Source organism: Hemitrygon akajei, chromosome 6, assembly GCF_048418815.1.
Source record: "Hemitrygon akajei chromosome 6, sHemAka1.3, whole genome shotgun sequence".
Lineage (NCBI taxonomy): Eukaryota > Metazoa > Chordata > Chondrichthyes > Myliobatiformes > Dasyatidae > Hemitrygon > Hemitrygon akajei.
In genome coordinates, this window is record NC_133129.1 from 99,125,064 (window position 1) to 99,145,810 (window position 20,747).

The 20,747-nt window shown below is 37.4% G+C and overlaps 1 protein-coding gene and 1 long non-coding RNA gene across 2 annotated transcripts in view; one reads left to right on the forward strand and one right to left on the reverse strand.

Annotated features, from left to right (window-relative positions):
- Nucleotides 1-20,747, reverse strand: part of LOC140729819 (uncharacterized) — a 348,439-nt gene that overhangs the window by 87,956 nt on the left and 239,736 nt on the right. The window lies entirely within an intron of this gene.
- On the forward strand, nucleotides 2,308-18,912 carry LOC140729354 (uncharacterized). Its single transcript, XR_012099312.1, has 3 exons — nucleotides 2,308-2,484; nucleotides 16,937-17,015; nucleotides 17,127-18,912. It is a non-coding gene; the product is annotated as an uncharacterized lncRNA (long non-coding RNA).

The following is a 20,747-nucleotide window of genomic DNA, read 5'->3' on the forward strand; positions in this document are numbered from 1 at the left end:
AGATCCTTAGGGTCTTTCACATTAAACTGTCAGGATCATGGACAAGTTGGAGGACAGAGGGATCTTGGAGTTCACATTGAGACCGTGCACCAGGACCATGAGTGTGCAGTAGAAGTAGCCAGTATAAAGATGTGAGGGAGGAATGGGTGAGTGAGGCAGCAGCTGGCAGACAATAGGTGAAGAGGAGATGGTGGAATGACTAGTATGGAAAAACCAATGCCCAGGAATGGATAAAGCTACAGAAGGTTGTGGCTACAGCCCAGTCCATGACAGGCAAAGCCCTCCCCACCATTGAGCGCATTTACATGGAGTGCTACCACAAAAAAACAGCAACCATTATCAAAGAACCCCACAGTCCAGGCCATGCTCTCTTCACACTACTGCTATTATTGGGCATGAGGAGGAGAATCCATAGGTCTGCACTCAGGTTCAGGAAGTTACTTACCATAAGGCTCCTGAACCAACATGGATAACTTCATTCACACACACTGAACTAATTCTCAAGCCAAGTCAAGTCAAGACACTTTTATTGTCATTTCAGCCATAACTGCTGGTACAGTACACAGTAAAAACAAAACAACGTTCCTCCAGGACCATGGTGCTACATGAAACAACACCAAGCTACACTAGACTTCAGACCTACATGGGACTACATAAAGTGCACAAAACAGTGCAAGACAGTACAATAATTAATAAACAAGACAATAGGCACAGTAAAGAGCAAATTACAATATAATAATAAATGATATAAATGTAAATGTACACCCTAGACTCAATTTCAAAGACCATTTACAACTGATGTTCTCAGTACTATTTCCTGTTTGTGAGGGAATATAGAGGATTAATGATAATATGTGACCACTGGGGGTTCTATTTGCACAATTTTACTTCTTTTGTACATTGGTTGTTTGGCAGCCTTTACTTATACAATGGATTCCGGATAATTGGGCCATCAGTTAATCAGGGCTGTTGCTTATTTGGGTCAATTCCTAAAGAACAAAAATTAATCAAGAAACGAGCCAGGATTCTCTTTGTTTATTTGGGACACTATGACACTTAATTGGAACAGGAGACTTGCCAATGTTCTAACTAGCCTCAGCCGCGTGCAGTTGTGTGGCTGTTAAAGACTATACTATGCTTAGAGTGAACAGTTTTTAAATAGTGTCAGTTGTGCATGCTTGTGCTCAAAAAGAAGTGATTTTTATCACTGATAGTTGGCGAGAAATAAGCAGTACGACAATTGAAAATTGTTTTGCTCACGGGTTTCCAGTATTCAGTCTTGGAGATGCCAGATATGGCCATGAGTGAAAATGAAACAATTCCACTCCTTCAACAAGATAGGAAATATGAAGAATTTGATGGTATCAACACTCGTCTTAAATGTTACAATGAAAATGAAGATTTGGAGGATGCAATCTTCTAAGGAACTGTTAGAAGGCAGTCCATGATCTGCACTGATTTTCATTTACAGTCAATCAAAAGAATATGGCAGCACACACTGGAGGAAGTCCTCTGTTGATAGCAATTAGAAACTAATATACAGTTTTTATAGCACTATATTAGTATGGGTAGTGCTCTCATTTGTTCTGTATTTCATTTAAATATGTACAGTAGTTTGCCTTTAGTTTGCCTATTTTCATGCAACTGGCGAATTTTGGCAGCCGCTTAATTGGTCCTAAATTTACTGGTCATGATTTGTCCCAATTAACAGAATCCACTGCACATTATTTTCATAAACGTCTAATGTAGTTATTTTTTGGTAACTACATGTAATGAAAGAAATCTCAAGGTAACAAATACTATATACACTTCGATAATAAATTTACTTTGAACTTTGGTAAGTGAAACCAGGTAAGGGAGTGATCATGGGCAAACACAGTCAGTCAGGAGGGGATAAAATTCTCAGTCTACCTCAGTTCTGAAAATTGCAAAACATTTTATTTTATGACGTGACCCAGTATTTCAAGACTACAAAATGCTTTGACAACTGTCATATGTTAAAGGATGGGGAGAGCTGTGCTCAATTATAAAATAACAATGAAATACAAAATGGTGCTCAGGTATTAAAAAGGAAAGCAACGTTCAGCGAAAGGTGTTTTTGTTGTGTAAACCTCCCACTGGATACTGGAAGCAGCAGTGAACATAGTTCTATTTCTTATCTGCATCATTTTCTGGGGTAATAACTTCCTTATTGAATTATGGGGCTTGGCATAAGATTTCCAAGATGCAAAGGTGACAGTTGTGAGCGAATATAGACTTTGGCACAATTTAGTTTCTGTTTTCACCATTTCCACTGCAGCAGACAATTGGTCACTAGAGTTTTGAACTGTGTCTCATTTTTATTGAAAGAAAAGCTACAGTTCTAATTTTAGTCATTTTTTGTTTCCTTCAGGTTTGGGTTTGCTTTGGATTTTAAAATGAAAAGAGGAATATGCAGGATAAACACTATATATTACTGCTGTCTCTATTTTGCTACAGTCTTAGGTAAGTTTCAATATAATCTATGTTCTAAAATATTTTGTGAGATTTGCATTTGTATTTATCTGAAACCTGTGATAGACATTGTTGCCGATATGAATGGGATGCACGACTTTCAGGTGCTGTGTGAAGAGGATAGATAAACCTTGGATATGCAGAAAGCTGCAGCAAAAGTTCACTTCTCCCCAGTCAAGCAAACAATACAAAGAACCCGACTGACTATGAATAATAAATACAGGATGGAGCTGATAAATCAAACTGCTTGTCTCTTTCACAATTTCAGTCTGGAAACCATTTTAATTTTCATCCGTTAAAAAGAACCCTGTCAATTAAGTGGTGTTTCAGTTATATAACCATATATCAATTACAGCATAGAAACAGGCCATCTCAGCCCTTCTAATCCTTGTTGAATGCTTACTTCCACCTACCTGTACTCAGCCCATAACCCTGCATTCCTTTCCTGTCCATATACCTATCCAATTTTTTAAAATGACAAACATTGTGGGTTTTCATAACACAACCCACTCTAACCAATCAAAATAGAAAAGTGGTTAGCTAGTTCTTTTATACTCCAGCTGAATGTTCAGGTTCATAACAAGAGATTGACTGAAATACCTTACTAATGTTATACTGGGTGGATTAGGTTAAAATTGTTCCCAGAGTTTCTAACCACTGTTAGTCAAAAGATCCAAAACTGTTAAAACACTTGACACTTTTTAAAGCTCTTAAAAGCTCTCAAGCACCTTCTACTAACTCCAGACTATTAACATGTCTGGAAACCATCATTCCTTGTCCCATCCTTAAAAACATCCTTGACGGTTTCCGGTGATGTCATTGTCGAGAATGGCAGCTTAAGTCACTAGCTCCTCCGGAAAAATGCGTATTAAGCCCCATTAACCCATCAAATATTATATTTTTTGAAAAATATTTGAACTGAAAAGAGGGGCAAGAATGGGGAGAAGAAATGGAAATTAAAAAAGCGACACTGCAGAGCCTGCATCCGAGAGGAGTGCGGCTCTCCGACCCGACCGCGTGTGCGTGTGGCGGCTGCTGGGCCTCGTTCAGTCGAAGAGGCAAATGTCTTCGAAATCCTGAAAGAAATAATGGAGGTCCAGCAAGATATAAAGCAGCAGCTCCGTGATGTTAAGGCAAAGCTCACCAGCATTAATCAAAAAATAGCAGTAGCAGAGACTCGCATTGAGAAGGCGGAAGATCGCGTTCAAAATGTGGAATGGATACTGAGCAAGACAATAAAAATAATGCATTACCAAGAAGGTAAACTGCTTGATCTGGAGGGAAGATCACGGCGGGAAAATATGAGAATCTGCAATGTTCCCGAAGGAGTGGAGGGCCCAACTATGATGGAGTTTGTCGGAAAGTTACTGCGGGACACGTTGGATCTTCCCCCGGCTATGGACCTGGAAGTCGAAAGAGCGCACCGCGCGCTCGTTCCAAAACCTACCTAGGATAGAAAGCCACGTTGTATTATAATTAAATTCCTTTGGTACAGCACCAAGGCGGAGATTCTATGAAGGGCCTGGGGTAAGAAGAGATTGTTTTTAGAGGATAAATGAATATATTTCAACCAAGATTACCCCCCCCCCCCCGCGGTCCTCCAGAAACACAAAGAATACTCCAAAGTAAAGCGAGTACTAAAGCAAAATAAGATTAGATTTCAAACTCTGCACCCTGCTAAACTTCGAGTGTTTTATGACAACGGGACGCAGTTGTACCAGACAGTGGAAGAGGCGACTACAGACATGAAGGCCAGAGGGTTGTCCGTCAGCATGACCAAAACGAAAGAAAGCCTGGCTGAGGGATTGTCTCGCTCGATTCTGGAAATAGTGCGAGAATCGAGAAGGCAGAAGACGGGAGGAGGCCGAGAGAAACATATCATGAAGAGACCGGAAGTTTCCCAAAGACAGTCCTCACCCCCTTCAGAAGAGCCATATGTTTGGCTAACTTTAAAAATGTTGAGAAGCTAAACAGAAGCAAAAGTACATGGTGATATACCTATCTCGAGAAATACTTATTATAATATGCATTTTATATTACTTAGTTATTAACCTTTATTCGCTCACTTATTCCTTTTTCCCCACCAAAATGAGAATATATATGTGTGTGCATATATGTGTATGTGTGTAATGTGTGTGTGTGTGTGTGTATGCATGTGTGTGCATGTGAGTGTGTATATATATATACACACACACACACACACACACATGCATATATATATATATATATATATATATATATATATATATATGTATATATATGTATATGTGTGTGTGTATGTATGTATGCCTATGTAGGAGGAGTACACAGGGAAATCTTTTCTGTGTAATGGGTTTGTTCAGTGATTTTTACGAATACTGCAATAGGGGCCCTCAACTCACAAATAGGAGGGGTTATCCCCCACAGCTAGACATTTCCTCTAGCTCAATGCAGGGTCTTTTACTAGAAACCTCAGCTTGGAATCACATGTTCGTTGCCATTTTTGTTATTATTTGAGTTTCTTGGTTCTTATTTGTTCAGGGAGTAGATCGATTAAGTTTTATTCTAATTTCAATGATACATGGACAGATAAATACAGATGGCTAAGGACAAGGTAAAATTCATTTCTTTTAATGTAAATGGGCTATTAAATCCAATCAAACGTAAGAGAATTTTATCCAAAATGAAAAAAAGAATAAGCCCATGTAGTATATTTACAGGAAACTCATTTAAGTGATAATGAGCATAAAAAACTAAAGAGAATGGACTTCACTAATCTGTTTTTCTCCTCATATAAATCAGGACATAGGAGAGGAGTTGCTATTCTTATCTCAAGCAAGCTAAATTTTGAAAAAATATAAGAAATGGGAGATAAAGAAGGCAGATATATTCTGGTAAGGAGGAATATAGATGGCAATTCAGTTACTCTATTGAATATATACGCACCCCCGAGAAGTGATATTGGTTTCTTTCAGAAAATTACTGATACTATGGTAATGGAAACAGAAGGTCTCCTGAAATGTGGGGGAGACTTAAATTTACAATTACAACCAAACTTAGACTCTTCCAATAAAAAAACCTATGAAACAAAATCTTTACATAAGAAAGTTAATACACTTTTTGAGGATGTTGGTTCAATTGATATATGGAGGGACCTTTTCCCTGACAAAAGGGATTACACTCATTATTCTGCTCCCCATTCTGTATATACAAGAATAGACAATTTCATAACATTTGGAAAAGACAAAGACAAAATAAACACCTGTGGAATTGGGAAAATAGATGTAAGTGACCATGCACCTATATATTTATCTGTTGATTTTGACCTACAACCAATGAGTACTATTTGGAAACTAAATTCAAGTCTACTGAATGATCCATACTTTAAGGAACAAATTAAAAAAAGAAATTGGTCTCTACTTAGAATTTAATGATAATGGAGAGGTTTCACTTCCCATTTTATTGGATTCTCTGATGGCAGTCTTAAGAGGGAAAATTATAGCTATATCTTCATATAAGAAAAAAATAAGGAATAAAACATTAGAGGAATTACAAAATAGGCTGAAGGAACTAGAGAAAAAACACAAATTGAATTTGGCACAGGATACACTAGAGGAAATTAAAAGAATTAGGAATGAAATAAATAATTTGGCTACGCAAGAAATCAGGAAAAACTTAATGTTTCTGAAACAGAGACATTATGAAAGTGGATCGAAATCTATGAAAATACTGGCGTGGAAACTGAAAAAAAAGTTAGCAGAAAATACAATTCATAGAATTAAGCAAGAATGAAAATGAATGAAAATGATAAAAAAAATAAGCTAAGTGAAATTCAAGAAGATTTTGAAGTGTTTTACAAAATGCTATATTCCAAAGTTCCAGGGGGAAGCATAACCCAAATTGACACCTTGAATTCTCTAGAGTTACCCACTTTAAGTGAAGAACAAAATAGAATGATGACTGCTGACATAACTGAAGTTGAAGTAAAAGCTGCAATTAGTAGGCTTAAGTTAAGCAAGTCATCAGGATCAGATGGGTATATGGCAGAGTGGTACAAAGAATTTAAAAATGAGTTAATTCCTGTTTTACTCCCCACACTGAACTGGGCTCTAAAAAAGGCACAAATGCCACCCAGTTGGAAGGAAGCAATAATCTCAGCTATACCGAAAGAAGGCAAGGATTAAATGGAATGCGGGTCATTTAGACCAATATCCGTTCTTAATGTAGATTATAGGTTATTTACCTCCATCATGGCCAAACGATTAGAGGAGTTTCTACCCATACTGATACATAATGATCAGACAGGTTTTATACGACAACACCAGACTCAAGTCAATATATGAAGGACACTTCACCTTATGGATCATCTTAGACAAAAAAATAAAATCGAAGCAATAGTGATAAGTGTGGATGCTGAAAAAGCATTTGATTTGGTTAATTGGAATTTTCTTTACAGAGTTTTACATAGATTTGGTTTATTTATTATTGATTATTTATTTCATTCCTAATCCTTTTAAATCAAATATTTGGGCATCATTATGCCAAATGATTTGGCAAAATTATCAGAATGTAATTATCAGCCTTTATATAAAAAAATTAAGGAAGATGTGGCAAGATAGAGCCTGATTCCTTTTTTCAGTCTCAGTTCAAGGATTGAGTCTATTAAAATGAATATACTGCCCAGACTGTTATATCTCCTTCAGAACCTGCCAATAGAGATGAATCAAAATCAATTCAATGAATGGAACAAGATGCTATCAAGGTATATTTGGCAGGATAAAAGACCTAAAGTTCGTCTCAAAACTTTGCAATTAGCAAAGGAAAAGGGGGGGATGTGGCCTACCTTCTCTTAGAGATTATTATTTTGCAGCACAGTTGAGAGCTGTGATATGTTGGTGCGACCCATCATATGACGCTCAATGGAAAAGCATTGAGGAGTGGGTACTTCCCATCCCCATACAAGCAATTCTGGTTGATAACAACCTACAAAGGTACATAAATACTATTGATAAAACATGGGCGAAATTGACTCTTAAAATATGGAAAACTACTATAAAAGAATATAATCTAGAGGGAGATATGCAATTCTTAAATGGTGTGCATATGACTCTGATTTTACACCAAATAAATTGGATGCTAAATTTAAGGACTGGACAGCTAAAGGAATAAGAAAATAATGGATGCAAAAGAAATGAGTGTGATGTTTTAGATCATGTAAGGAAAGATGCATTGGCAGCCTTGAAGCACATAAAGGTGTATAAGTCCCCAGAGACTGACTGAGTGTGTTCGTGGACCTTCTGAGTAAATAAGGAAATCAATTGTAGAGACCTTTGCAAAGACACTTGCTTCATCTTGAGCCACAGGCTCAGAAGGCTGGAGGGTGGGGAATGTTGTATCTTTATTTCAGAAGGACGGCAAAGACAAGCCAGGGGACTACAGTCCAGTAACACAGATGCTGGAAATCCAAAGCAACACACATAATTCTGGAGGAACTTAATAGGCCAGGGAGTATCTATGGAAATTAATAAAGAGTCGATGTTTCCAGCCAAGGCCCTTATCAAGATCCCACATGGCAGGCTAGTCTGGATGGTTAGATTGTGAGGGATTCAGGGAGAGACAGCTATCAGGACTCATTATTGGCTCGATGGTAGGAAGCAGAGAGTGATGGTCAAAGACTGGCGACATGTGGAGTTACACAGGGGTCAGTGCAGGGTTACTTGTTATTTGTTTATATGAACAATTTGGATGCACAAGGCTTGGTTAGTAAGTGTGTCGATGATAGTAAAATAGGTGGTGCCTCAGGCAGTGAAGGAGGTGATGAAAAATTAAAGGTGGATCTTGAATCAGTTTGGGAAGTGGGCTGAGGATTGGCAAATGGCGTTCAGTTCAGATGTACAAAGAGTTGCATTTTGGGAAGTTAAACCCGGATGAGACTTGTACAGTGAATGGAAGCATCATGGGAAGTGTTGTGGAACAGAGGGTCTGACAGTGGACGTACATAACGGTGACATAGGCAGAGACTGGTGAAGGAGGACTTTGGCACATTGGCCTTCGTCAGTCAGGACACTCATATGGGAGCTGAGACAAAATATTGCCATTGTACAAGATAATGGCGAGTCTGCACTTGAAGCATTTTGAGCTTTGGCACCCAGTTGTAGGAAATCCATCATGGATGTGGAAAGAGTTCAGAGAAGATTTACAAGAATGCTACCAAGCACCAAAGGCCTAAATCAGAGGGAGAAGTTGGTGAGCTGGAAATAATTTCCTTTTTGTAATTTATTTTTTTATTGAAGTTCATCATCAAACAAACATTTCCATAAGATGTATTTCAGACATTGTACATATATATCATATAATCATATATATCACAAATCTCCACCAAGTATTTATCTGAGGTATAGACTTATAGAAAAGAGTGGAAAGAAAAAACAAGCAAATGGAAAGAACTATGTACAAGTAGGGAGTGATCTTTTTTTTACAACATATTCATTGATTTGTGAGAATAAAATCAGGCCTATGAGGCATTATATAGTTAAACAATTTTCCCAGTATGAATCAAATTGTCCCAGCTTATGATTAACAGATGCTGTTATCTTCTCCGTTTTGTAAATGTCCATTGTAATTTCCATCCATGTATTTAAAGTTGGGCTCTCCTGTGATAACCATTTCCTAGTAAGAGTCTTTTTACCAGCCACCAACAGTATATTCATTAAACATTTATCTCTTTTCAACCATTCTTGAGGTATATATCCAAAATATATGGTCTTACTCTCTAAGGTTATTTCACATTTAAAGATGTTTTGTAGGGCATTGTGTATCCACCTCCAATAGTTTTTGATAACAGGGCAGTCCCAAAAAATATGATAATGATTTGCATTTTGATTTCCACAATTTCTCCAGCAAACAGGGAGGTTACTATCATAATGGGATTTCTGAGAGGGTGTAATAAAATATCTTATCAAGTTTTTCCATCCAAACTCCCTCCATTTCTGTGAACTGGTACACTTCCATTGACACCTCCACATTATTCTCCGTTCTTCCTCAGCTATAATTATCCCTCCTTCCTTCTCCCATTTTGTTTTAATGTATGAAGTCGAATGTGTTTTAAGATCTGACAACCACTTATACATGCTTGAAATGATTCTACTACTGTTACCTGAATTATATGCTTTTCTAAATAGCTCTATCAAGCATGTACTTGCCTTGGTTACATTTTAAAGCATCTTACTAACATATTGTCGCATCTGTAAATACTGATAAAAATCTTGTTTTTCTAATAAGTGTTTCTCTTTAAGCATTTCAAAACTGAACAGTGTTCCTTCTTTCATTATGTTGCAAAGAACTGTTATTCCTTTAGCTGTCCAGTCCTTAAATCTAGCATCCAATTTATTTGGTGTAAAATCCGAGTCATATGCACACCATTTAAGAATGATAGATAGATAGATACTTTATTCATCCCCATGGGGAAATTCAACATTTTTTCCAATGTCCCATACACTTGTTGTAGCAAAACTAATTACATACAATACTTAACTCAGTAAAAATATGATATGCATCTAAATCACTCTCTCCAAAAGCATTAATAATAGCTTTTAAAAAGTTCTTAAGTAGTTTACTTAAATACAATCAACCCCGGCACTTTAACATATCTTACTCCTGGCGGTTGAATTATAAAGCCTAATGGCATTGGGGAGTATTGACCATTTCATCCTGTCTGAGGAGCATTGCATCGATAGCAGCCTGTCGCTGAAACTGCTTCTCTGTCTCTGGATGGTGCTATGTAGAGGATGTTCAGGGCTTTCCATAATTGACCGTAGTCTACTCAGTGCCCTTTGCTCAGCTACCGATGTTATACTCTCCAGTACTTTGCCCACGACAGAGCCCGCCTTCCTTACCAGCTTATTAAGACGTGAGATGCAATATCTCCCTTTAGATTATATTCCTTTATAGTAGTTTTCCGTACTTTAAAAGTCAATTTCACCCATGTGTTATCAATAGTATTTATGTACCTTTGCAGGTTGTTATCAGCCAAAATTGCTTGTATGGGGATGGGAAGTACACACTCCTCAATGTTTTTCCATTGAGCATCATATATTGGGTTGCACCAACATATCACAGCTCTCAACTGCACTGGAAAATAATAATCTCTAAGAGAAGGCAAGCCCCATCCCCCTATTCCTTTGGTAATTGCAAAGTTTTGAGACGAACTCTAGGCCTTTTACCCTGCCAAATATACCTTGATAACATCTTGTTCCATTCATTGAATTGATTTTGATTAATCTCTATTGGTAGGGTCTGAAGGAGATATAACAGTCTGGGCAGTATATTCATTTTAATAGACTCAATCCTTGAACTGAGACTGAAAAAAGTAATCAGGCTCTATCTTGCCATATCTTCCTTAATTTTTTATATAAAGGCTGATAATTACATTCCGATAATTTTGCCAAATCTTTTGGCATAATGATGCCCAAATATTTGAAAGACTCTGTGTGCCATGCCCAGGGATATCTACTTTCAATTTCTCTTGGTGGGCTATAGTAATATGAAAGTAATTGGGTTTTATCTATGTTGATCTTGTATCCTGATAGTTGACCATATTGTTCAAAGGATTGCATCAATTTAGGTAAAGAGTATGTTGGTTGCCCTAGATAGATCAAAATGTCGTTCACATAACAATCGAATTTATGCTCTGTCCCTTGAATAGTAATTCCCCTGATATCTTCATTTTGTCTGATGTATTGTTCCAGATATAACATGAAGAGTAGTGGTGACCATGCACAACCCGTCTCGTGCCCCTTTCCAGGGTAAGACAATTTGATAAATATCCATTGATTTTAATCCTGGCAGTAGGGTTCTCATGTAATGTCTGTGTAGTTTTAATAATTGTGTCTTGGAAACCAAATCAATGTAAAACTCTGTAAAGAAAATTCCAATTAACCAAATCAAATGCCTTTTCAGCATCCATGCTTATCACTATTGCTTCAATTTTTTTTTGTATATGATCCATAATGTGAAGTGTCCTTCGAATATTGACTTGTGTCTGGCGTTGTCGTATAAAACCTATCTGATCGTTACGTATCAGTATGGGTAGAAACTCCTCTAATCGTTTGGCCATGATGGAGGTAAATAACCTATAATCTACATTAAGAATGGATATTGGTCTAAATGACCCACATTCCATTCCAGATATAACATCCTTGCCTTCTTTCGGTATAGCTGAGATTATCGCTTCCTTCCAACTGGGTGGCATTTGTGCCTTTTTTAGAGGCCAGTTCAGTGTGGGGAGTAAAACAGGAATTAACTCATTTTTAAATTATTTGTACCACTCTGCCATATACCCATCTGATCCTGGTGACTTGCTTAATTTAAGCCTACTAATTGCAGTTTTTAATTCAATTTCAGTTATGTCAGCAGTCATCGTTCTATTTTGTTCTTCGCTTAAAGTGGGTAACTCTAGAGAATTCAAGAAGGTATTAATTTGGGTTATGCTTCCCCCTGGAACTTTGGAATATAGAGTTTTGTAAAACACTTCAAATGCTTCTTGAATTTCACTTAGCTTATTTTTTATCACTTTCGTTCTTGGGTCCCTAATTTTATGAATTGTATTTTCTGCTATCTTTTTTTTTCAGTTTCCACGCCAGTATTTTCATAGATTTTGATCCACTTTCATAATGTCTCTATTTCAGAAACATTACATTTTTCCTGATTTCTTGCATAGCCAAACTATTAATTTCATTCCTAATTCTTTTAATTTCCCCTAATGTATCCTGTGCCAAATTCAATTTGTATTTTTTTCTCTAGTACCTTCAGCCTATTTTGTAATTCCTCTAATGTTTTATTCCTTATTTTTTTCTTATATGAAGATATCACTATAATTTCCCTCTTAAGACAGCCTTCAGAGTATCCCATAAAATGGGAGGTGATATCTCTCCATTATCATTAAATTCTAAGTAGAGACCAATTTCTTTTTAAATTTGTTCCTTAAGGTACGGATCATTGAGTAGACTTGAATTTAGTTTCCAAATAGTATTCTTTGGTTGTAGGTTAAAATCAACAGATAAATATATAGGTGCATGGTCACTTACATCTATCGCCTCAATTCCACAGGTGTTTATTTTTTCTTTGTCTTTTCTAAATGTTTTGAAATAGTCTATTCTTGTATATACAGAACGGGGAGCAGAATAATGAGTGTAATCCCTTCTGTCAGGGAAAAGGTCCCTCCATATATCAATTATACCAGCATCCTCAAAATGTGTATTAACTTTCTTATGTAAAGATTTTGTTTCATGGGTCTTTCTATTGGAAGAGTCTAAGTTTGGTTGTAATTGTAAATTTAAGTCTCCCCCACATATCAGGAGACCTTCTGTTTCCGTTACCATAATATCAGTAATTTTCTGAAAGAAACCAATATCACTTCCAGGGGTGCATATATATTCAATAGAGTAACTGAATTTCCATCTATATTTCCCCTCACCAGAATATATCTGCCCTCTTTATCTCCCATTTTGAAAACTTTTTCAAAATTTAGCTTACTTGAGATAAGAATAGCAACTGCTCTCCTATGTCCTGATTTATATGAGGAGAAAAACAAATTAGTGAAGCCCATTCTCTTTAGTTTTCTAGGCTCATTTTCACTTAAGTTAGTTTCCTGTAAATATACTACATGGGCTTGTTCGTTTTTCATTTTGGATAAAATTCTATTATGTTTGATTGGATTTAATAGCCCATTGAGATTAAAAGAAATGAATATTACTTTGTCCTTAGCCATCTGTATCTATCTGTCAATGGATCTTAGAAATTAGCAGAATAAAACTTAATCGATCTGCTCCATGAACAAATAAGAACTAAGAAACACAAATAATAACAAAAATGTCAATGAACATGTGATTCCAAGGCTGAGGTCTCTAGTAGATGACTCTGCATTGAGCAAGAGGAAATGTCTAGCTGTGGGGGATAACCCTTACTGCTTGTGAGTTGAGGACCCCCATTGCAGTATTCATAAAAGTCAATGAACAAATCCATTACACAGAAAAGATTTCCCTGTGTACTCATATATATGTGTGTGTGTATGTGTATGTGTATATATATATATACACACATACACACCCACACACATATATATATATACATATATATTTCATACATACACATATATGCAGACATATATATATATATATATTCTCATTTTGGTGGGGAAAAAGGAGTATGTGAGCGAATAAAGAATAACAACTAAGTAATATAAAATGCACGTTATAGTAAGTATTTCTTGAGATAGGTATATCACCATCTACTTTTGCTTCCGTTTAGCTTTTCAACATTTTTAAAGTTAGCCAAACCTTATGGCTCTTCTGGAGGGGGTGAGGACTGTCTTTGGAAATCTCCCGGTCTCTTTCTGATATTCTTCTGTCAGTCTCCTTCCTTCTCCTGCCTTCTGGACTCTCGCAATATTTCCCAAGCAAAGCAGGATAATTCCTCTGCCAGGCTTTCCCTTGGTTTGATCACATTGACGGGCAACCCTCTGGCCTTCATGTCTGTAGTTGCCTCTTCCACTGTCTGGTATAACCGTGTCCCATCTTCATAAAACACTCAAAGTTTATCAGGGTATGGAGGTTGAAATATAATCCTTTTTTTGCTTTAGTACTCTCTTTACTTCAGAGTATTCTTTACGTTTCTGCAGGACCATGGGGGGGGGTAATCTTGGTCAATATATATTAATTTATCGCCTAAAAACACCCTCTTCTTACCCCAGGCCCTTCGTAGAATCTCCGCCTTGGTACTGTACCGAAGGAATTTAATTATTACTGAGCGTAGTTTATCTCAGGTAGACTTCAGGACTAGTGCACAATGCGTTCTCTCGATTTCCAGCTCCATAGTCGAGGGAAGCTCCAGCGCATCCTGCAGCAACTTCCCGACAAACTCCGTCATAGACAAGCCCTCTGCTCCTTTGGGAACGTTGTATATTCTGATATTTTTCCGCCGTGATCTTCCCTCCAGGTCAAGCAGTTTACCTTCCTGGTGATTTAATATTTTTATCATCTTACTCAGTATTCGTTCCACATTTTAAACGCGATCTTCCACCTTCTCAATTCCAGTCTCTGCCACCGCTATTTTTTGATTGACATTTGCGAGCTCTGATTTAATATAGTGTAGCTGCTGCTTTATATCTTTCTGGAACTCCCTTATCTCTTTCAGAATTTCGATCATATTCGCCGCTTTGCCTGAATGAGGCCCAGTGTCCGCCTCGCTAGCACGCTGTCGGGTAGGAGAGCCGCTCGCTGCACTCCTCTTGGCCACAGGCTCAGCAGTGTCGTTTCTTTTATTTCCATTCTTTTTCCCCATTCTTGCCCCTCTTTTCAGTTCAAATTTTTTCAAAAAATACTATATTTGATGGGTTAATGGGGCTTAATATCCGTTTTTCTGGAGGAGCTAGTGACTTAAGCTGCCATTCTCGATGATGACGTCACCGGAAAACAAGCTGGAAAAATTTTCAAGGTTCAGGGCTGACTTTATAGAGGTGTGTAACATCCTGCTATTTACAGATAGGATAAACAGTCTTTTTCATACGGAAGGAGAACTAAAAACTAGAGAGGATAGGTTTAATGTGAGAGTTGAAAGATTTAAATAAGACTTGAGGAGCAACTTCACACAAGTGATAGTGCATTTATGGAATAAGCTGCCAGAGAAGGTGGTTCAGATAGGCGCAAGAGCAACTTTTAAAAGACAGTTATAAGTGATTAGGTGCTTAGAGGGACTTTTGGAAAATAGGATTAGCATGATGGATATTATATTTGGCATGGACAGCTTTTGTTAATGTATGACTAACAATTTGAATCTGGCCTGGCTAGTTTGAATTTTATTAATTGTGGTTTTTCTCCCCCTCAAAACCCACATAGTATTTATATTTGACTTTGATTACAGCACATTTAGAGTTGGACATAGAGGATATTATTTTGAAGGATACTAATAGAAAATTAGTTGGAAAGTGAGAAATAGGGTGAAGGGTATTTCAGGCAGACATACAGAAATTCAAGGTAGGGTTGGCAGTGAACGTTATAGCAGTGGGTGATGGGGTGAAGAAGTGGGATAGCTGGTATAAAAGCAATATGTAACATCATGATATCAAAGTCGCACTTGATCGAGTATGGCATCAAGGAATCCCGGTTAAGCTGGAGACAGTGGGAATCAGCGGAAAACCCTCTACTGGTTGATTTTAATCATACGTAGCACAAAGGAAGGAGGTCAATCATTTCAGCCACATAACAGCTCTGCAGGAATTCCTTAGGTTGGTGTCCTAGCCCCTGTCATTTTCGACTGTTTCGTCAATTAGTTTCATTCAGACATAAGCTCAGAAGTAGATATGTTGGCTGAAAATTGCATAATGCCAGCACCATTCATAATCACCTGAATTGTTTTATTATCAGAGGAGTTAAGTCCTGGAGAATATCCCATCCTGGGTGGATAGTGGTAGGTAACATATGCCCAAACAATGCCAGCCAATGACAATACCCAAGAAGAGAAAATCCAGCGATCAGCCCATGACTTTCATTACCATCATTGAATACCCCACTGTCAGCATTCTGGGAGATAACATTGACCAGAAACCAAACTCTAGAAGCCAGTTAAGGTTCAAAGTTTAAAGTAAATTTATTATCAAAGTACATATATATGTCACTATAGACCATCCTGAGATTCATTTTCTTCCAGGCATACTCAATAAATCCTAATAGAATAACAGTCATAATAGAATCAATGAAAGACCACACCAACTTAGGCATTCAACCTGTGTGCAAAGACAACAACTGTGAAACTACAAAAAGAAAGAAATAATAATAATAAATAAATACACAATAAATATCAAGAATAGAAGAAGAAGAGTCCTTGAAAGTGCACACCACAAGCCCTGGTTATGCAACCATTGATGCAGTATAATGGCTGGGGTCACCCATCTTGTAAAGACACTGCCCAGAAGAAGGCAATGGCAAACTACTTCTGTAGAAAAATTTCCCAAGAACAATCATGGTCATGAGACCATGCTCACCTACGTCATAAGACACGACACATGATGATGATATAAAATTAGGAGGGGCATAGATAATGTGCATGGGCATTGCCTTTTCTTGAGGGTGGCGAACCAGAGGACATAGATTTAAGCTGAGAGGGAAAATATTTAAAGGGGACCTGGGGAAAACATCCATTTATTCCTGAATCTGAAGCTATGAACTTGCTCTGAGCTCGGAATGCTGCTCACAGATCCAGTGACAGCGCAGCATGCAGCGAAGCCAAGTCAAACCGTTAAAGAGGCATTAGAACCACCAAGTTACAAACAACACACTTCAATAACACCACCTACCCCTGATGCATGTGGGAAGGCAACAGGTCCATCACTGACAATAAAGGAAAGATCTCCTGCCCTGCAAACAGTGATGCCACACGAGTGGAGAAGCTAAGCAATTTCTTTACTCAGTTCGACAGGGACAATAACGAACCAGTGATGAAGGCCTTGACACCCGAGGAGGATACAGTGCTGACAATGAACACACGAGGTGAGATGTAATCTCTGCAGTATCAACACACAAAGAGCAGCTGTGCTGACTAGCTGCTAGAGGTTTTTACTGAAATCAATAACTTCTCTTTCCCTAACTGTTTCCTAACAGGAACCATACTAATCCCGAAGCAGTCAGCAGTAACATGCCCCAACAAGTACAGACCGGTGGCACTCACCCCCATAGCAGCCAAATGCCTGGAGAGACTGGTTATGTCTCACATTAAGAACGCCACCCCACTACCCTAGACCAGCACCAGTTTGCCTATATGGCAAACAGATCAACCGAGGACACCATCTCCGTCCACATCATTCTGGAACACCAGGAGCATTAGGACATCTGTGCAGAATGCTTTTTATTGACTATGTTTCTGCCTTCAACACTGTACTGTCCAGACTAAGTGTCATTGATAGGAAAGGACATTCCCAGGTTAAATTGGAATCAGAGTTTGGCAGATAAAAGTGCTGTTGAACTGTAGTGGTGGTGGGAGATGTGCTCCAGGTGAATATGATGTGAAGAGTCATTGAAAGTGAGTCAAGAGGTTGTGGCAACATTTCAATGATGGGGTAAGTGAAGTTGAGTGACATTTTCCTGTTTGTTTAAGAGGCTGATGGTTGTGGGGTAGTATCTGTTCCTGAACCTGGTGGTGTGAGTCCTAAGGCTCCTGTACCTTCCTGGTGGTAAGTGTTAGCTTAGTTTCTGTTTCCACAGATGCTGCCTGTTCAGTTGAGAGTAATCGATATTTCTGTTTTATTGGAACATATGAAAAATGCCAGGTTGAATACATCAGTGGAAACAAGACTGATTATAGAGATGAAATACCAGAGACAATGAAAATAAGGATAGTAGAAATCATTAAATGGAATCCAAAAATAGGTTTGTAAATAGAAAAGAAAAAGTTACAAGAGAACTGAGCCAATTGAAGACCAAAAGGAAATTTGCTAAGAGGCAAAATTTGGAACAATGTAACAATGATTGGAGGAATTGTGGATGGAGCTGTAGGTTGTCGGAGGTTACAAGAGGATATAGACAGGCTGCAGAGTTGGGCAGAAAAATGGCAGATGGAGTTCAATCCGGACAAGTGTGAGGTGATGCATTTTGGAAGGACAAACCAGAAGACTGAGTACAGGATTAATGGTCAGTTACTTAAGAGTGTGGATGAACAAAGGGACCTTGGGGTTCAAATCCATACATCCCTCAAGGTCACTGCACAGGTTGATAGGGTAGTTAAGAAGGACTATGGGATGCTAGGCTTAATTAACAGGGCGATTGAGTTCAAGAGTAGAGAGGTCATATTGCAACTCTACAAATCTTTGGTGAGACTACATTTAGAGTATTTGTTCAATTCTGGTCGCCTCATTATAGGAAGGATGTGGAAGCTATGGAGAGGGTGCAGAGGAGATTTACCAGAATGTTGCCTGGTTTAGAGAACATGTCATATGAAGCAAGGTTAGCAGAGCTGGGACTTTTCTCTTTGGAGCGCAGAAGAATGACAGGGGACTCGTTGGAGGTCTACAAGATTATGAGAGGCATAGATAGGGTGGATAGTCAGTACCTGTTTCCCAGGGCACCAATAGCAAACACCAGAGGGCATATGTACATAATTAAGGGAGGGAAGTTTAGGGGAGACATTAGGGGTAAGTTTTTAATACAAAGGGTTGTGAGTGCCTGGAATGACTTGCCAGGAATGGTGGTAAAGGCTAAAACATTAGGGGTATTTAAGAACCTCTTGGACGGACACATGGATGAAAGAAAAATGGAGGGTTATGGGGTAGTGTGGGTTTAGTACTCTTTTTTAAGGATTATATGGGTCGGCACAACATGGAGGGCTGAAGAGTCTGCACTGTGCTGTAGTGTTCTATGGTTCTAAAGGGCATGGAACTTCATATCACTTGCCACCAAGAAAGATGGTGGCTGTAACTACAGCACCAAAAATTTTAAAATCAGGATTCTGGATGGTTAAGAATTTTTTTAAATAGAGGTACTGGGAAGACAAGGTGCATTTGAAGTAGATATGTTACATATTGCAGATAAGATGCATCTTATCTACAATACGTAACGTTGCAGATGGAAGTTTCAGGGACACGATCCATAATTTTCCAAGTACCTAAAGATTCTGATTGATGTCTTAATATCAGAAAATTGCATTGTTACATCCTTGTCCAACAAAAGAGGGTGGGGATCAACTCTGTATTACAGACCAGTTAATTTTAACTTGGTAATTGGGAGGATTCTATTAGTCATGATTAGACAGATTAGTCAATGTGGATATGACAGGTATAGTGCCGTGGTTCACATTTTTACTGTTATGCTGCATTTAGCAGTTCTGTAAGAGCAGGCTGTTCTGATTTCAGCCTGATTGGGTTATTGTTTTGTTTTTTAAACTTTTTTTTATTGTGTTTTCAAATAGTTACAGAATAAAAGTGTGTGAAAAAGAAAATATGTGTTACCCATCCCCCCTCCCCTTAACCCCTCCCCCCTAACATCCCTATAGAAAAAAAGAAGAAAGAAAGAAAGAAAGAAAAAAAAAGGAATGCCTGGATATTGGAAGATCCCCACATGCTCCATGGAGTTCGTAATAACTTTAGTATATATATTTATTTCTTTCCCCAAGTAACCAATTATTTCATCTTCGGAGCACCTATATATTTAATCCTATCTTTTGTAAATAAGGGTGCCAAATTTTCAAAAATGTTTCATATTTATCTCTTAAATTATAAGTAATTTTTTCAAGTGGAATACAGCCATAAATTTCTTTCTTCCAACGATCTATACTTAAATATGTATCTGATTTCCAAGTAACTGCAATAGCCTTTTTGGCTACTGCCAATGCAATTTTTATAAATTCTTTCTGATATTTATTCAATTTGGATATCAGTTTTATCCCTTCAATATCACCTAGTAAAAGTAATATTGGATTATGTGGAAGTTGTATTCCAATAATTTGTTCCAATAAAACTCTTAAATTTGCCCAAAAAGGTTGAATTTTAGAACAAGACCAAGTAGAATGTAAAAAAGTACCAATTTCTTGGTTACATCGGAAACACTGATCAGATAAATTTGGGTTTAATTTATTTATTTTTTGTGGTGTAATATATAATTGATGTAAAAAATTGTATTGCACTAATCTTAATTAGACGTTTATTGTATTTGTCATACTCTCAAGACATAGTCTTGACCAATTTTTTTCTTCAATTTTAATATTCAAGTCACTTTCCCATTTTTGTCTTGACTTATGGACTCCTTGTTTAATTGCCTGTTTTTGAATCAAATTATACATACAACAGATAAATGTTTTAATCTTTCCTTTTTGAATTAAAGTTTCTATTTCATTGGATTTCGGTAATAACATTGTTTGACCTAATTTTTCTCTTAAATAGGCCCTTAGTTGAAAGTAACAAAAAAGAGTGTTGTTTGATACTTTATATTTATTCTTTAATTGATCGAATGACATTAATATACCTCCTTCAAAACAATCTCCTATATATCTAATCCCTTTTTGAAACCAGTTATATAAAAGTTGATTATCCATTGTAAAAGGAATAAGTCTATTTTGAATTAAAGATCTCTTTGCTAATAAGGATTTCTTTGTCTCATCATCAACATTTATCTTATTCCATAAGTCAATCAAATGTTTTAATATAGGAGATTCTTTCTTTTCCCGTATCCATTTAGATTCCCATTTATATATAAAATCTTCTGGTGTGTTTTCTCCTATTTTATCTAGTTCTA